Here is a 17,617-nt window from a genome sequence, read left to right as displayed (position 1 = left end):
CAATTTTTCGGATATGAAGCACTGTAAAGAACCGCGAAGCGATACAATAATAGAACACGTTAGACAATAGGTACTAATAAGATAAAATCCTAGACTGAACACTCGCAGTGAATAACGAAACACTTTTTAGGAACAATTTTTTTTTTGTTTACGCCATTTGCTTCTCAAAATATGACTCAACGTTTTTAAGAAAAATATCAAGGCAGATATCGCCCATAAATTCATGTGGCAGCCTATTCCATTCTTCAATAGCTGAAGGAAAAAAATGAAAATTTGTATGCGTCGCATCGAGCTGGGATGGGTCTGATGCACATCCCATGATTTAACCTCTTCGAACGATGATATGATGCCTTGTATCAATTTTGATTCCACCGTTATAAAGAAGGTATAGAAATTTCATGGAAGCTACTCGTGGCCGACAAGAAAGGGTAGGAATACCCGCTTTAGTTCGCATGGATGATACACTATCGTGGCGTGAGTAGCTGGAGAAAATAAAACGAAGGGCCTTATTTTGAATTTGTTTCTAATTTTTGGCTGAGGTATGATTGATGAGGGCTCCAAATAATGCTACCGTACTCAAGAATGGGCCTTATGAGGGTATTATAGGCTGTTAGCTTTACATGAGAAGGAGCTGCTGACAGTTTTCTACGAAGAAATCCAAGTTGTTTGAATGCTTTTGCACACGTGTTATTTATATGAGTGTCCCAGCTTAGTTTATGGGTAAATGTGACGCCTAAATATTTCACCGTATCAACCCTCGTTATGTTACATCCTGATAAACTGTAAGAATATACAAGAGGCGCTTTTTTACGTGTAATTGTGATGGAAGAAGTTTTGTCGATATTAATTTCCATTCCCCATGATTTACACCATTTGGCAATACTATTTACAGAAGAATTTAAATTTAATTGGTCATCCCGTGTACGTACCGCAATGTAGAGAACGCAGTCGTCAGCGAAGAGCCTTATTGTCACCCCAGGTTCGGCACAAGCATGAATATCATTAATATATATCAAGAATAGGATCGGTCCCAAGACGGATCCTTGTGGGACCCCGGAAGAAACACGTATTCGTTCTGATTGAGCGCTGTTTACTTCCACGTACTGCATACGACCTGTGAGGTAAGAGGCTATCCAGGTTACTACTTTTCGAAATCGCGGGCAGTAAAACAGCTTCCATAGAGTTACACTATTTTTCTTCCAATTAATACACTCTCGGAAAATGCAGTATGGTCCTGACCGAACACGAGCTAGAGTTCGTCCTGCCGCAGCACACCGGTTGCAGATGGCATAACATACAAGATGCTCTCAAACTTAGCGTCGAAACAATGCCCGGCCCTACTCGCCGCCTTTAACACAGCGTGGAGCAGTAGGCGACTTCCCGCGGAATGGAAAGACAAGCCACCTGGAGCTGTAACTTCATTTCACCCAGTGTCGCTGACATCGTCGGCTGGCAAAATACTAAAAGCAGATTGCAGCGGATTGCGACAGCCCGCAACGCCCTTGCGCCTCAACAATCAGGCTTCTGTAAACAATGCTGCCCAGCTGGCTGCATCTCACAGATCCCAAAGCAAATCAACACTTTCTTCTTTTAGATATTCGCAGTGTATTTGATTTACTTCATCATGAAGTCATTCTAGCATCCCTGCTTTGGCTGGGAGTGACAGGAAGCCTTTTCCGCCATGTCAAAGCCTTTCTAAGCGACTGCAGTTTTCAGGTTAACATCCTGAGCACGCCACGGCCGGTCACTAAAGGTGTCCTACAGGGCAGTCTTTTCTTTTCAACTTGGCTCTAGTGCAACTACCTAAATCATCACTCCTACACTCAAGGCAATTTCTAAGCTCCGCTGAACAATGTCGACAAGTATCTGTGCGACATCGCCTGTTGCTATTTGCTTCCGCCCCTCTCCATCTACAAGGCTCTCCAGTACCCTGGAAGGCAAGTGGGAAGTACCTTGGGATTGCCATTGAAAACAGATTTTCATACAAGGCACCCATCGCCCAACTCTGCAAAAGCAACAAAACAAGTTGCAGCCATGGCAGCTGGACTTCTTGGCAGTGGAGAAGGCACAACCCCCACTCTCCCAATTTGCCTTTATGAGGGTAGTGTGTCAGCACGTATTCTGTGCGCTCTACCGCCGTCCAGTACAATGGGAACACCTTGACATAGACCAACATCCAGCCATACGTCGGTTTACATGCCTTCCAAGATCTTCGCAGATCGGCCCAACCTATGCTGAACTCTGCGTCTGGCCAGTCTCTCTTAGAGCAGAATGCATTGCTGTGAACCATATTGAGCAAATGTATCGCACTAGAGCACTTGGCAGTGAGCTACGTGCTTCTCCTCAGTCCCGCATGGGGCATATACTGCAGGACTGACTTTGTTGTACGCGACAAGCACATGCTGCCACCGCATCATCAGCAGCTACTCAATCATTGTTCCCGGAGTAGGAGCGAAACGCGACACACCTCAGTGTGCACTGCAACAAGAGAACTGCACAGCATATACATGACGACTACGCGCAGTGAACGCATGTGTATACTGACGGATCTATGTCTGCTGACGGAAATTCTGCTACGCCGTCTTGTGCTGTGCCCATGCTGCGCATTGAAAGGCAGTGCCGCCTGCGCTATTTTTCCTCGTCATTGACAGCTGAACTTACTGCTCTACACTTGACAGCCGATATCATCAGTCAACTGCCTCAACACACGTGACGATTCTTTGTGACTGTGGCTCAGCTTTGGCATCCTGAGTGTTGTGCTATTTGTGTGCACCACAAACTATGTGTCTTGTAGAGTAATTTCCTTCTCATGTGGGCAGTGATGTAGCCAACCAACTTGCCAAGGCCAACAACAGTTATGTGCTTTTTTGCGACATCACCCGCTTTGATGTCGGCCACCACATTGTTTGCTACAAAGTGGCAGTCTGCCACTCTGACCCACGTTTAGCGTCCAGAAAACCACCATGCCCACTCCCATTCCTCGCCTTTGGCCGCCAAGCTCTTGCTCTCCTGCTGCGCATTCGCATCGAGTGTGTCGGAACAGCGGAGCGCCGCCACCGTGTTAGGGGCTTCGGTAGCAGTTCATGCCACAATTGTGGTCAGCTGAAGACTGTGGAACACCTACTGTGCGACTGCCCCACGATGGCCGATCACAGCTCTTCATCTGTATCCAACAAGGTAGATGTCAACGACGGGCTGTGCCGTACAAACACACCGACCTACGGGGACATGTTGAAGTATGACGCTTTGCCAGTGATCACCCTCCCCGAACCTGAGTAGCACATAACTGTTGTGCCCGCACACACTATGTGCGCTGTGGCAGGTATAACGACAATCGGAAGTTTGCCATTTTCGAGATAAAGCTCAATCGCATAGTTTTGGATTTGTTTTGTCTCCATGCCAACCCGTGGCTGCTTGGGTGTGCACATCGGAAGCTGCTTGGGGCGTTGCTGTTCTTTTATTTTTGTTTTGCGATGGTGTTAAGCTGTTCTAAAGCATACGTCCCGCGCGTGTGTCCACATTCAGCTTCCACCTGACCATGTGCAGTTTCACTGCATTGTGCACTTGGCCGTAGTGCTTCACCACGCGACTCTGTGATGAAGCATCCTTAACCCTTTGAGGGTCGAATTGTTTTGAAAAAAACTTTCCCAGGTGGTCAGATTACTTTATTGCGTATTTTGAAAGTTCAATATGAGTCAAGGAAAAGTTGTAGAAAAATATTTGGAATCGTAATTTGGTGTCAACAATGCTCCCCACTGCAAACCACAAGGGGATACCTTCCCCAATAAAGATGGAAATCTGTAGCCTGGGAGATAAACCATGCCAGTTCTGTTTATCCCTTGCATAAAGATTGAAATCAAGGATAGAATCAAGTTACAGAGGGGGCTGCAGCTAGGAATCACTTTTATTTATCTTCGCAACAAGGCAGCGCAATAAATTTCAACTGCTTCTTGTAAGTCCTAGGAGCACCTCCCAGTGAGCATGCATTGTCATTAGGGCACGAAATTTCAAACGGACGAGTTAAACGATTTAAACCGTACTGGTACTGCAAAGACCCTCAAAGGGATAAAATGCGAAGGGGCCGCTTTGTGCAGAGGTATCAATACAACCGAGCAGCACTGCCATCTTTCAACCTTCCCGGCAGTGTGCGTATGCAAGGCACTTGACGAAACTAGGAATAATTGTAGTTTTTATTCTCATTCTATGTCAAATGCAGACAACAGAGTTTTCGTCATTTTTTTTTTCAATAATGCAAACTTCAGGCTAATATGAACCATTTTTTCTGCTCTATTGGAGGCCAAAATAAATAGAGCTCTTGATGGCAGTGCAGAGAAAAATGAACTGCACTGCCATCAAGAGCGAGATATTCAAGTCTGGCGCCGGTCGGCGCTCTCAGACAATCCTTCATTGCTGTTTATGAAAAATCCATGGTCAGCAAGACCATGGCAACGATGGCTAGGAAGACTTGCACAAATGCTCCTGCATGCCTGCCACAAAACATCTGCAACCACAATGCTGGGGCCTTGACAGAAGCAAATAAGGGACGATAGTGCAGCGCATCATTGTCACTGCACTCGCAGGATGGACTGCTTCACCATCCAGAGGACGCAAGGGCGCCTTGCTTTCTCTGCCACGGGAGGAAGCGCTCTTTCCTCCCCTGCGTCTCTGCGGCGTGCAAGCTTCCCCGACGCACCCGTACAACGCATTGGCTCTGTGCACTCTGTCCCAATTTCTTTTCTCTTTCTTTTTTATTTTATTGTCGCTGTATCGGTGTTCTCAGCATCTTCGCATACACGTGCGCTTTTGGGGTTTCCGCATTTTTGTTGACTTTGAGTGACCATAATTGATTGTTATAACCGATAATATATGACATCATTCTAATAAGTGGTTTATTTTACGGCAGGCGTTGCTGCGATCCGGTTGGAATAAGCTAGAAGCCTGGTGCAACCGGGTGAAAATAAGCAAACCCATGGATTGGCTTGGCTTTGTTTATTATTTTTGGATTGGGGTTTTTGCAGGAAAGTCCAAGTATGCCACCATAGCCCAAGGCAGATCACGTGTCGTGTGTTTGTAAACGATGTTTGGAATGTGTGATCGTGTGAATCGTGCGATTTTAGCGCCGTGCACATTTCGTGCCTCAGTGCTCACCTTCTAGTTCCATCATGGATAACGTTAGTAACGACAGAGGCGATAGATGCAGTAGAGGCTTCGGAAGTTGAAAGAGTGCTCCTACCTGCGGACCCCGTCGGCCCCTCCGTTCATTCTGCAACAAATCATATTTGCGTGTTGCTTCACAAACAGGGCGTCTTGGGTTTATATTTGAATCATGAGTGGTGCACATTAGAAAGGTGTTAGGCAAAGAGACACAATCTCCGCACTACTATTGCCAGCTTGCTTAGAGGAAGTATTCAGAGACTTGGAATGGGAGCAGTTAGGGATAAGGGTAGATGGAGAATACCTCAGTAATCTGCGATTTGCTGATGACATTGCCTTGCTAAGCAACTCGGGGGATGAACTGCAAATAATGATTGATGACCTAGACAGGAAAAGTAGAAAGGTAGGCATGAAAATCAATATGCAGAGGACTAAGGTAATGCTCAACAACCTCGGGAAGGAACAGCAGTTTACATTAGGTAGCGAAGTACTGGAAGTAGTAGACGAATATGTCTACTTAGTACAGGTAGTAACCGCAGATATGGACCATGAAAAGGAAATAACAAGAAGAATAAGATCGGGATGGAGCGCATTTGGCAAGCACTCGCAGATTATGACTAGCAGCTTACCGGTATTGCTCAAGAGGAAAGTATACAACAGTTGCATCTTACTTGTACTCACCTATGGGGCTGAAACGTGGAAGCTAACCAAGAGAGTTCTACTTAAGTTGAGGACAACCTAGAGGGCTATGGAACGAAAAATGGTAGGGGTAACTTTAAGAGATAGGAAGCGAGCAGAGTAGGTCAGAGAAATAACTCAAGTTACCGACATTCTAGTGGAAATTAAGAAGAAGAAATGGGCATGGGCAGGACATGTAGGGGGAAGAGAGGATAACCGATGGTCGCTTAGGGTAACAAACTGGATTCCAAGGGAAGGAAAGCGTAGCAGGGGCCGGCAGAAAGTTAGATGGGCGGATGATGTTAAGAAGTTCGCAGGGGTCAAGTGTATGCAGCTAGCACAGAACCAGGTTAAGTGGAGAAATATGGGAGATGCCTTCGCCCTGCAGTGGGTATAGTCAGGCTGATGATGATGATGATGGTGCACATTGCAAGATACTAGAAACTAAGAGCTTGTGTAAAAGGCCTGTGTATGGGGACCGTGATTTGGTTTGTGCTGCCACGGAACAAGAATATTTTCAACGTGTAGGTGGTCTTGGCTTTCGTTTTGAAGGTTGCGGGGTTTTTGTAATCACTGTATGTGATCGCTTGGCTGATTCTGGAAGGGCGTTTATGTGCTTTTGCTTGTACAATGCTGGGCGCTCCAGTAAAAACGGGTCTTTTTGAAGCTGCGAGCAGTTTTCCAAAACTGCCTTAGCGAAAGGACTTTTCTATTTTGCGTTATTTACGAGGTGTGCCTGCTCGCGTAGTGTGCAAGAGCATGTAAAAAATAGCATTCACATTCCCTGATTCGCACAGGGCACTAAGATGGAGCCGAAGTGGTGCCTTTCGCCCACAATGTATCTCAATATTAACTTCGAAAAAAATATTCAGCAGGTTGGGAACTCAATTTTTTTTTACCGCCTTTCCCAAGTTGCATCGCCTGTGTGTACGCATTTTTCACGTTGCCCGCATTCTGCTGAAGCTGCCTGAATCCGCCTTTTGCGCGAGTTTTCTGCGCATGCGCGAAGCCGTAGCTGCGACCGATGGAAACACATTGGACGGCGTCGACGGCGTTTCTCGGCGCCGTCAGTGCACGGGGGCTGGCGGCACCGGGCGGCACGGTGACCGTCACAGGCTTGCAAAGCGATGCCAACCACATCTGCCGCGTGCGGTTGCCATTCTCTAAGTGTGCCGAGATGCAAGACGCGGTTTTTCAGGTTTCTTTCGGCGAGCTGCGACCAACAACGACGTGAAGCTTGAATTGGGGCCACCAAGCGTCAAGATGTGAATGGCCGACCTTAACAACCGACTGCGTACGCTCGACTGTGCGAAAAACACTTCGTTGCAGGTATGTATGCATCTAAAGGAAATGTGCATGATGAAAAGTATCCACAGGAGTTTTCACCAAGCCTGTAACCCACCAGTGATAGCCGCAATGAGCATTTGTTCGGCACGTCTGATGGCGATGTATTTTGTCGTTTGTTTTCTTTATGTGCGAAGGGGCCGGGTAGCGCAGATATCACAGGTGGCTGTGTGCGCCACAACGTAATATTTAACATGTTTTACCATGACTGCCGCCTGACTAAAAAGAAAAAAAAATTGGGCGTTTGTTGTGATGCACCGCCGTTCACGAGCCGATTGGTTGAGCTGGTCATGAGGCTTGCAAACGGCAGTGCATTAAAACGCCGTATTTTTTTTTCTTGTTAGATAGGTGGCAGTCACGATAAAACATGATAAATATTACGGCCTAGCGCACACAGCCGCCTGTTATATCTAAGCTACCTAGCCCTTTCGCACATAAAGAAAAGAAAGGACAAAATACATCGCCTTCAGGCCCCGGCGCGACTAAAGCAATCACGCACCGAAAAAATCCTCATTGCAGCTATCCCTGGTGCGCTACAGGCTGGGTGCAAACTCCAGTAGGTACTCTTCATCATGCATATTTCCTTTAGATGCATACATGTAGTATTTGTGTTTTTGCCGCTCGGAGAATATGATGCACTTGACACTCTTGCACCATGCACAGTATTTTTTTTTACCTTAAAGGCTCGCCTTCATGCACGCCGAAGCATTCGGATTTTGCTCCTTGTGTGTACGCAATCAGATGCACTTCGTTAGGAAGCTATCGTCGTCTTCGTCCAACCGTTTGCAATGGCAAGGAAACTGCCCGGCATAAATGAGTCTCCTGGAGGGTTCATGCTCGTTCACTTGCAGAGTGGATCGCTCTGGACGTAGAACAGGGTTGGTTCCTGACCGAGATGCGCATCCGATATGTAGGAGATGCACATGTGTCACCAAGTCATTGATTCCGTAGAAATCGCGGCGGAGTCAAAAAGGTTGTGGATCCCTTCACAACAGACTGACCATTCGCTGTGCACTGAGAACCTTTTCACCACTCCGACCACATCCATTCTGACTCCCGAGGCCAGAAACCGGCTACAGCTCTGAATCATCCGTTGCCAGAAAAATGCCGCGCGTTTCCTGTAGGTGTGCATTCTGGCCAGGACAATACCCTTTTCAGGGGGTGTGTATAAGTGCCTCTCTGCCGAGCTTCGTAGATGAAATCCTATAGCTGCACGATTGTAGATGACGCGAGGAGGAAGCGACGCCCATTGCACCATGCCAGCGCCGCGGTGGCCGCATTATTGTGCTCGGTAACTCAAGACACCCCGCGCATATGCGCCGCTCGAAGTCACAGGAGACTATTCCACCTAGCTCTGCAGCATCAACAAACCCCTGGCTGCTTTGCCCTTTGAGATCCCCCTCCCTCTGTCTCTCTGCCTCCGCGCTCTCCTGTCTGCCAAAAACCTGCACGCTGAGAGCGTCTCATTCTGTCACGTCGAACACGGCCCGCGCTACACGCTCTTACAATACGCAGGTAGTATATGCGTGCGTTATGAGTGGATTGTGAAAACTCTGTACATTCCCCCATGCTGCGTGAACATGATATACTTCAATCACTGTCACTACTTTCTGCCCCGAAGCCAAAACAGGGGGGAAGCTTTCGCTTTCTACCAGCGTTGGCGTGGCCTTTTCGTATGGTGCGCTTTCGCGTCGTCTGCTACACTGCCGCTCAATGTGTTTCCCGCCCGCTCCCGCATGATGGCGCCACATCCTCGCGCAAAGGCGGATTGAAGAAACCTCTATCCACTAAATTTAACTTGATCCAAGGCTTTGTGACTTACCGTGCGCGGTTTGTTACTGCTAATGCCCGGTCCTCTTTTTCAAAGTTTTCTTTCAGCTAAAGCACTGTCCCTTACTCTGTGGGCCTCAGCCCTCACTCAGGGGGGTTCGTGAGCCGCCACCCATGCGACAAACGACCGGCAACAACGTGAACAAAAGAAACCGCTTTAATTTGAGCAGTCAAAAATAAACTCTATGATGAAAGGCATGGTGAAACGCATGGTGAAAGAAAACAATCTTGCGAGTTGCTGCACAGCACCGTACAAGGAAGCGAGCATCGATAACACGCCACACAACCAGGTGGAAACACAAGAGCCAAGCCGCATGTGGCGAGGCCGGAAAGCGCCTGCGCTGCCGGACAAAAACACGACGCTTCGAAAACGCACACACTCACGTAGAGCTCCCGGCGAACGCCGCTGCCCGGGCCGTCCAGCGGGAAAAAAGCCCCCCGCGGCTGTTTGCTCGTCGCTTATCTAGACGCTCGCGAGACACGTGCAACATTACGCGTCAGAGTCCAGGCTGCCTGACATGTGCAGTAGCGTCGGCGCCGGCCGAGTGCGGCCGGCTGCGTTGTTGCATTGATATGCTCCAAAACAGAGGGGCCAAGGGCCCCACACTCCCCCCCTCACAAGACGGTACCCCTCCCTGGGGTTAAAAAGAGAACTGTAATATTGTTCATAATGGACAGAGTAACGTTCCTGAGGTTCAAAAGGCACTGCATGGGTGTTCACGACAAATTAGACATCGTCTAAGTCCAAGAGGTTGTCAGCTGCCGCCGCGTCTTGAACTGCAGGTGCTTGGGGCAGGCTTTGGCTGTGGATTAGAGCTGCGGCGAACTCTGTGAGCAGGCGGCGCCTGGCGTCATTTGGAGCACCCGGCTGCAGAGCCTGGCGCAATATGTCGTGCAGCCGCTGCTGCTCCTGGTGTAGCGCGCTGAGGGAGTGCGCCTCTTGAAAGATTATGCATGTATCGCATAGTGAGCACCAGCCTACGTTGGCTTCCTCGGGGAGGGGCCGGATGGGGTCTTTACGGCGATGCTCCTCCACGGTATGGCCAGTGAATGGCGGTGATGCCGGTAGACTGCCTCTCTCCGGCCGTACCTGCGTCTCCCAGGCGGAGGCCGATGCAAAGCACGCCACCGTGCCGTTGCCGATGTGGCACCAAGTTGCCACGTGCCGCCAGCGCCCGGGAACCTCGTCCCTTGCTTGCCGATGCCGTGGGGGAGCAAGATAGGCGGGTCGACTGTACGGAGTCTGGACCGTCCTGCGATGACTGCGGCTGCGGTAGGCCGCGGAGCTGCCATCATTGCTGGGAAGGCTCCTTTCGTTGCGGTGATCACGTGGCATCCTGTAGAGCAACGGAAAAGGATGGGGACAACAAGGATCGGTCTGCGTATGGACGTTCCAATTCGGAGTGCAGCGACAACGATGAGAGTGTTGTAAAGTCCAAGACACCGTTACTAGTGGTTTAGACGCTCGTAGTAAGGTCTTAGATCATTGATGTTAACGGGGCCAATTGTCCGACCACCATGCATGTTTCGGAGAAGGTAGGCTAGACTGCTGACGCGTTTTATTATTAAGAAAGGGCCCTCCCATCGCGGCACGAGGGAGGCTGCAAACCCCTTTGCAGCATCGCTGAGTGGGTGTGTGCGGCGGAGGACCTTGTCGCCAGCAGTGAATTCCCTTGTTGTACTGACTGCATTGCTCCAGGTTTTCTCTGGCCTCCTTCAGGGTCCCGGCAAGGCGATAGATCCTGGGTGAGTAATTGAATGGTGGTAATTCAGAGCTGGAAGTAACGTCGTGCTCGATAGGAAACCGGAGTTCGCGACCAAGAAGAATAGCTGCTGGCGTAAACCCTGTGGATCGGTTCACCGTGGTTCTTGTGGCGAAGGCCACCTCCTGGATTCGAGCGTCCCAGTCCTTGTGGCGTTCTGTGAAAGCCACCAGCATTGTCTTCAGGTTTCTGTTGACCCGCTCTGTAATGTTCGCTTGAGGGTGGTAGGGTGTCGTTTTTTTGTGCTGTACTCTGAGAGCTTTACATGAGTCAGTAAATGTCCTGCTCGTGAAATAACTTGCGTTTTCAGTTATAAGCTGCGCTGGGAAGCCAAAACAGGTGAACGTTTCTAGCAGCTTATCCCAAATTAGCTTAGAGTCGAGCTTTCGCAGTGCGTGTAGTTCTACCCATTTTGAGAAGTGATCAGTGAGCACTAACAAATAGCGATTCCCTCTCACCGATCCCATGGGTATCGACTCTCTACGGGTTGCATGAAGCCCGGTGGTTTCCCTCCCCTCGGCTTCGCGATCTGGCAAGTGTGACAAGCGCGAACATACTTGAGGACGTCCTTTCTCATCTGAGGCCATGTCACGATACGACACAACTTGTCATACGTTTTCCTACCATCGCTATGACCCGCTAGGCATGTGTCATAATAGTACTCGAGGAAGGCTTTGCGAAGGCTCCTAGGGACAACGACCCGAAAGGGGGACTCACCGCCGTCCGCATCAGCAGTAGGTATATACCGCAAGAGTAGGCTGTCAGCTGCTTCCAGGTAGCTGTCGTAGTTGCCGGCTGGTACTGTGCTGGGCCTGCTCAGACACTGGCGTATCTGGATGCACTGGTAATCAGTGTTCTGGGCGTTCAGGAGCTGTTGCCTAGAGACTAATGTTCCCCAGGCGTCTGCGGGCGCTGCTACAGCCAGGACTGCAGGTGTTGGCCCCCCTTCTCCGGGAAGTGGAGCTCTGGACAGGGCGTCTGCTACCTTATTGAAGGTTCCCTTGCGGTATTCCACCCTGTAATGGTAATTTTGGAGGGCGAGAGCCCAGCGGGCCAGGCGGCCAGCTGGGTTTTGCAACTTTGAGAGCCATGACAATGCCTGGTGATCTGTTTGAAAGGTGAACTCGGCTCTATCCAAATACATGTCAAATTTCTTTAGTGCGAAAACTATCGCTAGACACTCCTTCTCTGTCACGTTATAGTTGCGCTCTGGCCCAGTAAAGGTATGACTCGCAAATGCCAAAGGGCAAAGCTTCCCTTGATGCTCCTGAAGCAATACCGCACCTATGCCGTACTCACTTGCGTCCGTTTGCGCCGTGAATGGCAGGTTGAGGTCGGGAAGCCGTAGGCGTGCCGTATCCGCGATCGCTGCGGACAACGCTCGAAATGATCCATCCTCGGTGTCCGTCCAGGACCAACGGGCACCTTTCCGAAGTAGCTGATGGAGGGGTCGTGCTAGGTCGGCGCAGTTCGGAATGAAGTGCCGGTAGAATCCTACCATGCCCAAAAAGCGCTGGAGGCTCTTGACGTCTGTCGGCGGTGGGAACTTCAGTATGGCCTGGAGTTTTTCTTCATCTGGGCGGACTGTGCCTTGCTTCACTACGAAACCAAGGAGGTTGATTCTATTTGCCACCAACTGGACCTTGCTGGGATTAATGGTGATACCTGAATTCTGCATTCGCTGAAGAACGTTGGTTAGATGATTGAGGTGTTCTTCTAGACTCTCCGAGAACACTACTACATCATCCATGTAGGCCATAGCGTAGTTAAACTTAGCGTCTCCGAGCACAATATCCATTACTCGCTGAAAAGTGGCAGGTGAATTACACAAACCGAAGGGTAGCCGTACAAACTCGAACAGTCCTCGATGGCAAGTAAAGGCAGTTTTTTCAATGTCATTACGGTCAATCGGGATCTGCAGAAAACCTCTGCTACAGTCAAGAGTAGTAAAAAACTTTGCTGATCCAAGTGAATACATGACCGATTCGACAGATGGAAAGGGGTAGGAGTCTGCAGCGTTCAGCCGCCGATAATCGACGCACAACCGTGCTGTGCCGTCTTTCTTAGGCGCGAGAACAACAGGGAATGCCCAAGGACTTTTTGAGGGTCTCACCGCACCAGTGGCCAGCATTTCGTTGAGGGCACCATCCTACAGTGCTCGCTTGTGGACGCTCAAGGGCCTTGGGTTGAACCGGATCGGACGAGCACTGCTGGTGTCGATCCGTGAATCAGAACGTTGACCTTCCCAGGGGCCTCCGTGAACATTGCTGCAAAGGGCCTCAGTGTCCTCTCGATTCTGCACCTTTCGGCTGGTGGTCCGCTGAAAGACTTCAAAACCGTGAGAATACCACTTCCAGTGACGGTGTCCGAATGGCTGTTTGTGGCCAGTAACTGTGAATGCAAAGCACCAGGTTGTGCTGTGAACTTAAATGCCGCAGTATTCATGCCGTACTGGTAAGTTTGGTTTCGAAGGTCTATCACGATTCCCGCCTTGGCTATGAAGTTACGGCCCAATATCACTGGACAGGAAAGGCCGGGAAGGTGTAGGAAGCGCTGTCTAATCTTTCGCCCATTGATAGTGACTGTTAAACGGGCTGCCGAGGTGGCAGATGCTACGTGAGTAGACGCCATACGCAGGTTGGTGCTTACACTCCGTAACCGGAGGTGTTTCGCATCACAGGCGTTTTTAACCCTATCGCCGAAAACTGAAACTGTAGAGCCTGTGTCTAAAAGCGCAGGCACTTCTATTCCGGCCACATTCACCGCAGCCAGCGCCATATTGTTAAGGTGGGTCTCATTACAACGAGATGTTGACGGAACAGCGCTCACCGTTTGTTCCTGAAGCTTTTTGGGTAATGCCGGAGGCTCCCACGTTGATCTGGGCCGGGTGAGCGGTTCTCGTCTCTGCTTCACCGGCGGTCGTTCAAGGTTGTATTTTGTGGCAGCAGGATGGTGCGACGACCAAAATATCCTGCATCGTGGTGTGGTTCTGGCCCCCCGAACTCCGTCAGCAGGAGAGGGCGAACGACGACTTGCACCCACAACTCCGTCAGCAGGAGGGGGCGAACGATGACTTTCACCCACAACTCCGTCAGCAGGAGGGGGCGAACGACGACTTGCACCCACAACTCCGTCAGCAGGAGGGGGCGAACGACGACTTGCACCCACAACTCCGTCAGCAGGAGGGGGCGAACGACGACTTGCACCCACAACTCCGTCAGCAGGAGGGGGCGAACGACGACTTGCACCCACAACTCTGTCAGCAGGAGGGGGCGAACGACGACTTGCACCCACAACTCCGTCAGCAGGAGGGGGCGAACGACGACTTGCACCCACAACTCCGTCAGCAGGAGGGGGCGAACGACGACTTGCACCCACAACTCCGTCAGCAGGAGGGGGCGAACGACGACTTGCACCCACAACTCCGTCAGCAGGAGGGGGCGAACGACGACTTGCATCTGACACCGCGGGGCAATCGGCAGGTGCTGCAGGTTGTGTACACGGCACGCCTACCGGCACTTCATGGCAGGCTGCAAGGAGGCTGGGCGGCTGCAAGGAGGCGCCCGGGACCGGTAGGTTGCGGGCCGGCAAGTGGTCATAACTGCTTACCACCGCCGGCCGTCGTCGTTTCCCTGCTTACGAGAGCCGTGGGGACTTGGGCACTGGCTTCTGTAGTGGCCTCGACCACCACACTGGAAACAGACCGGAAAGTCAGTGTTTGTGTCGTCCATACCTTGCCGCGTGCTTGGATCCGCAGACCGGCGACGGCCCTGGGTACGCCGTGGGGGTGCTCCCGGGTTCCGGCCTCGGAGTGGGAAGGGGCCCGGTGATCCAAGAGCTTGGTAGCTGAACGGGTCCACCGAGCGAGGCAGGGGCGGAGGCAAACGAGGTCCCCCATTTGCAGTGAGCGCACCAGGCCATGCGCATGAGGGCTCCAGGGCGGTTTCTGGAGGGGGCGGAGGCCGATAGGTCAATTCGGCTAACATGGCGGCCTGGATATCAGAAGCCGCTTTTGCGAGATCGTCCAGTGACGAAAAGCTACGCAAATAGGCCTGAAAGCGTGGGTGGGCGTATCGCTCGTGTGAACTTCTCTGTTTCTGGTGCAGAGGGGTCGGCACGCTCATAAAGTTCCTGAAATGAGCGTATATATTCCAAAAGGCTTTCCTCCTCTGCCTGTGTGCGAGTGTACAATTCATCTTTAATGCGGACGGCATAGTCGGGGGGAAGGAACTCTGCCCTTAGCAACTGCTCGAAATGAGTCCAGTTTTGAAACGTCTGTCGACGCCGCCAGCGTGCGGCGGAGCCTTTCAGGGCCACTGGCAAAACGCGTTGTAAAATAATGTCGTCTGGTAGGGCTTCCGCGTTACGGTAGACAAGCATTTCTTGTAGGAAGTCTGCTACAGAATTTTTGTCGGTGTGCCCTTCATATGTCGGCACTGCGAGCTGCAAACGGAAGGTGGGTGGTTCAGTTTGTGCCTGTCGCTCAAGCAGCGTAGTTATCCGGCTCAAAATGTCGGTCATATCTGCCGCGGCCGCCCCTTTTTCCTCGTTGTCAGACATCCTGTCAGTCGTGTGGTTGGTTGGCTCGTTACGATTAGTAAGTTTACCTGAGCGTAGAAGCATTAGAAATGGAACTGTCCGAGGAGAAATGTTTGGCCCACAGCTTACGTTCCTTGACGCAGTTGTATCCGGCAAGTTACTGGGGCTGGCTCCGGACGGGGGTGGTTCTCTTGCATTGGCGGTCCTCGCGGCACGGGTGCGTGCTCAAAGTGGCGGGTAACAACTCCCTGAAAGCTCAGAAAAAATCCCGTTGGGCGCCAAATGTGGGCCTCAGCCCTCACTCAGGGGGGTTCGTGAGCCGCCACCCATGCGACAAACGACCGGCAACAACGTGAACAAAAGAAACCGCTTTAATTTGAGCAGTCAAAAATAAACTCTATGATGAAAGGCATTGTGAAACGCATGGTGAAAGAAAACAATCTTGCGAGTTGCTGCACAGCACCATACAAGGAAGCGAGCATCGATAACACGCCACACAACCAGGTGGAAACACAAGAGCCAAGCCGCATGTGGCGAGGCCGGAAAGCGCCTGCGCTGCCGGACAAAAACACGACGCTTCGAAAACGCACACACTCACGTAGAGCTCCCGGCGAACGCCGCTGCCCGGGCCGTCCAGCGGGAAAAAAGCCCCCCGCGGCTGTTTGCTCGTCGCTTATCTAGACGCTCGGCAAGTCACGTGCAACGTTACGCGTCAGAGTCCAGGCTGCCTGACATGCGCAGTAGCGTCGGCTGCGTTGTTGCATTGATATGCTCCAAAACAGAGGGGCCAAGGGCCCCACAACTCTTAACGACCTTTCTTCAGTAACTTCAACCATCTACATTTTAGTTGATGACTGTGTACTTTGGTGCTCTGTAACCAAATTGTCCGACGCTTCTGCCTTATATCTATATCTAATTCGCATACAATAGTGATGTGCTATGTGGCCTTCGTCCCTGAGAAGCTTTAGAACTGTTTGGATTTCTTCTCACCACTGCCAAAACAACACATCCTACTTGCAAAATTAACACTAGTACTATTTTTTCAAAGAATTCATTTAAGTACCTTGGTGTTCAACTAACTAATGGTTTAACATTGTCTTGCCTTGTAAGCCATGTAACTAATTCCTCTAATAGAACTGTCGGATACCTCTATCGTAACTTACCCGTGGCTGGCGCCTTCTTGTGTAAAATTACTAGATTATAAAACCTTTGTGTGATCACAACTTTAATATACCAATCATATAGTTGATCCACACTACTGTAACTTTACTGAACCTTATGAGCCTGTTCAAAACCATGCCACCAGTTTGATTCCCTCGAATACTCCTTCAGCATCTCTGCCATGAAATCTCTGTTCTCATCACTGTACTTCATGCCTTTATCACAAGCTTTTCATACAAGACCTCATGGCAGTCGTCTCGGCTAACCAGTGTATAGAACACCTCGCACAGGCCATCGTAAAAGTGTCGTTTCACCGCGTGCCCGCACAACTGCATTTCATGAGTCATTCTTCGTAAGCACTGTTCACAACTGGAATCATCCCTTATCAGTGATTCTGTAAGCTTCAATACTGCCATTGAAGAACCTGTCTCATCATAGCCATGTATACCACTAGCCTGTCACCATTTATCACTGTGCACAAGCCCATTCCTCCTGTAAAGTCTCACAGTGGGACATCTGAGGGGTAAATAAACACATAAATAAAAGCATGGTTGATAAAGATTCCTTACAATATGGAAACTGTGATTATAATCTGCAGGAATATATATATGTAACTGGACCATGCTGAACGGTGTTCAGCTTGAGCACATCCTCCTTTTAATGGCACAATTGTCTTTCCTGTGATGTTGAACTTAGAAATTATGATACTGAGTGGTAACACTGACATGGTGGCTTGCCTTTTGAACTTAGAATTTGATTGCAGTATTCCTTTCTTTGCATCCATCCTAAATGCAGGGGTGGAAGTGCTGCTCCATTTGCTTCATTAGTCTTATAGCATCTGGTTTAAGCACCCTTCCCTATATATTTCGTGGAAATCAGGGTTAAGCCTAGCAGAGTTCACTTAGAAAGGTACCCTCTCGCAAAACGGGGCTTGCCAGTGCGAAAGCACGAAGGTGCTGTATAGGAACTAGCAGATATCATACTTGCCTGATGGAAACTGGCAGCTTGAGATATCAAATCCATGTGTGTGCCAGGAAGAATTCTATGCAGTATCAAGCATTGCAATACTTTACTTGAAAGCATATGCTGTCTTTTTTTGCTCATTAGTTTCATTCACAGTGCACATGGGGTGTCCACTCAGAGACATC

The 17,617-nt window shown here is 50.1% G+C and overlaps 1 protein-coding gene and 1 pseudogene across 1 annotated transcript in view; one reads left to right on the top strand and one right to left on the bottom strand.

Moving 5' to 3' along the window:
- The window catches only part of LOC146210295 (uncharacterized), a 155,266-nt gene that overhangs the window by 48,686 nt on the left and 88,963 nt on the right, over positions 1-17,617 (top strand). The gene's annotated exons all lie outside the window — the stretch shown is intronic.
- Positions 14,097-15,715, bottom strand: LOC146210297 (uncharacterized; annotated as a pseudogene).

This window comes from Amblyomma maculatum, chromosome 1 (genome assembly GCF_055883805.1).
Source record: "Amblyomma maculatum isolate TAMU_Amacu chromosome 1, ASM5588380v1, whole genome shotgun sequence".
Lineage (NCBI taxonomy): Eukaryota > Metazoa > Arthropoda > Arachnida > Ixodida > Ixodidae > Amblyomma > Amblyomma maculatum.
This window is presented reverse-complemented; position numbering and strand designations above follow the sequence as displayed.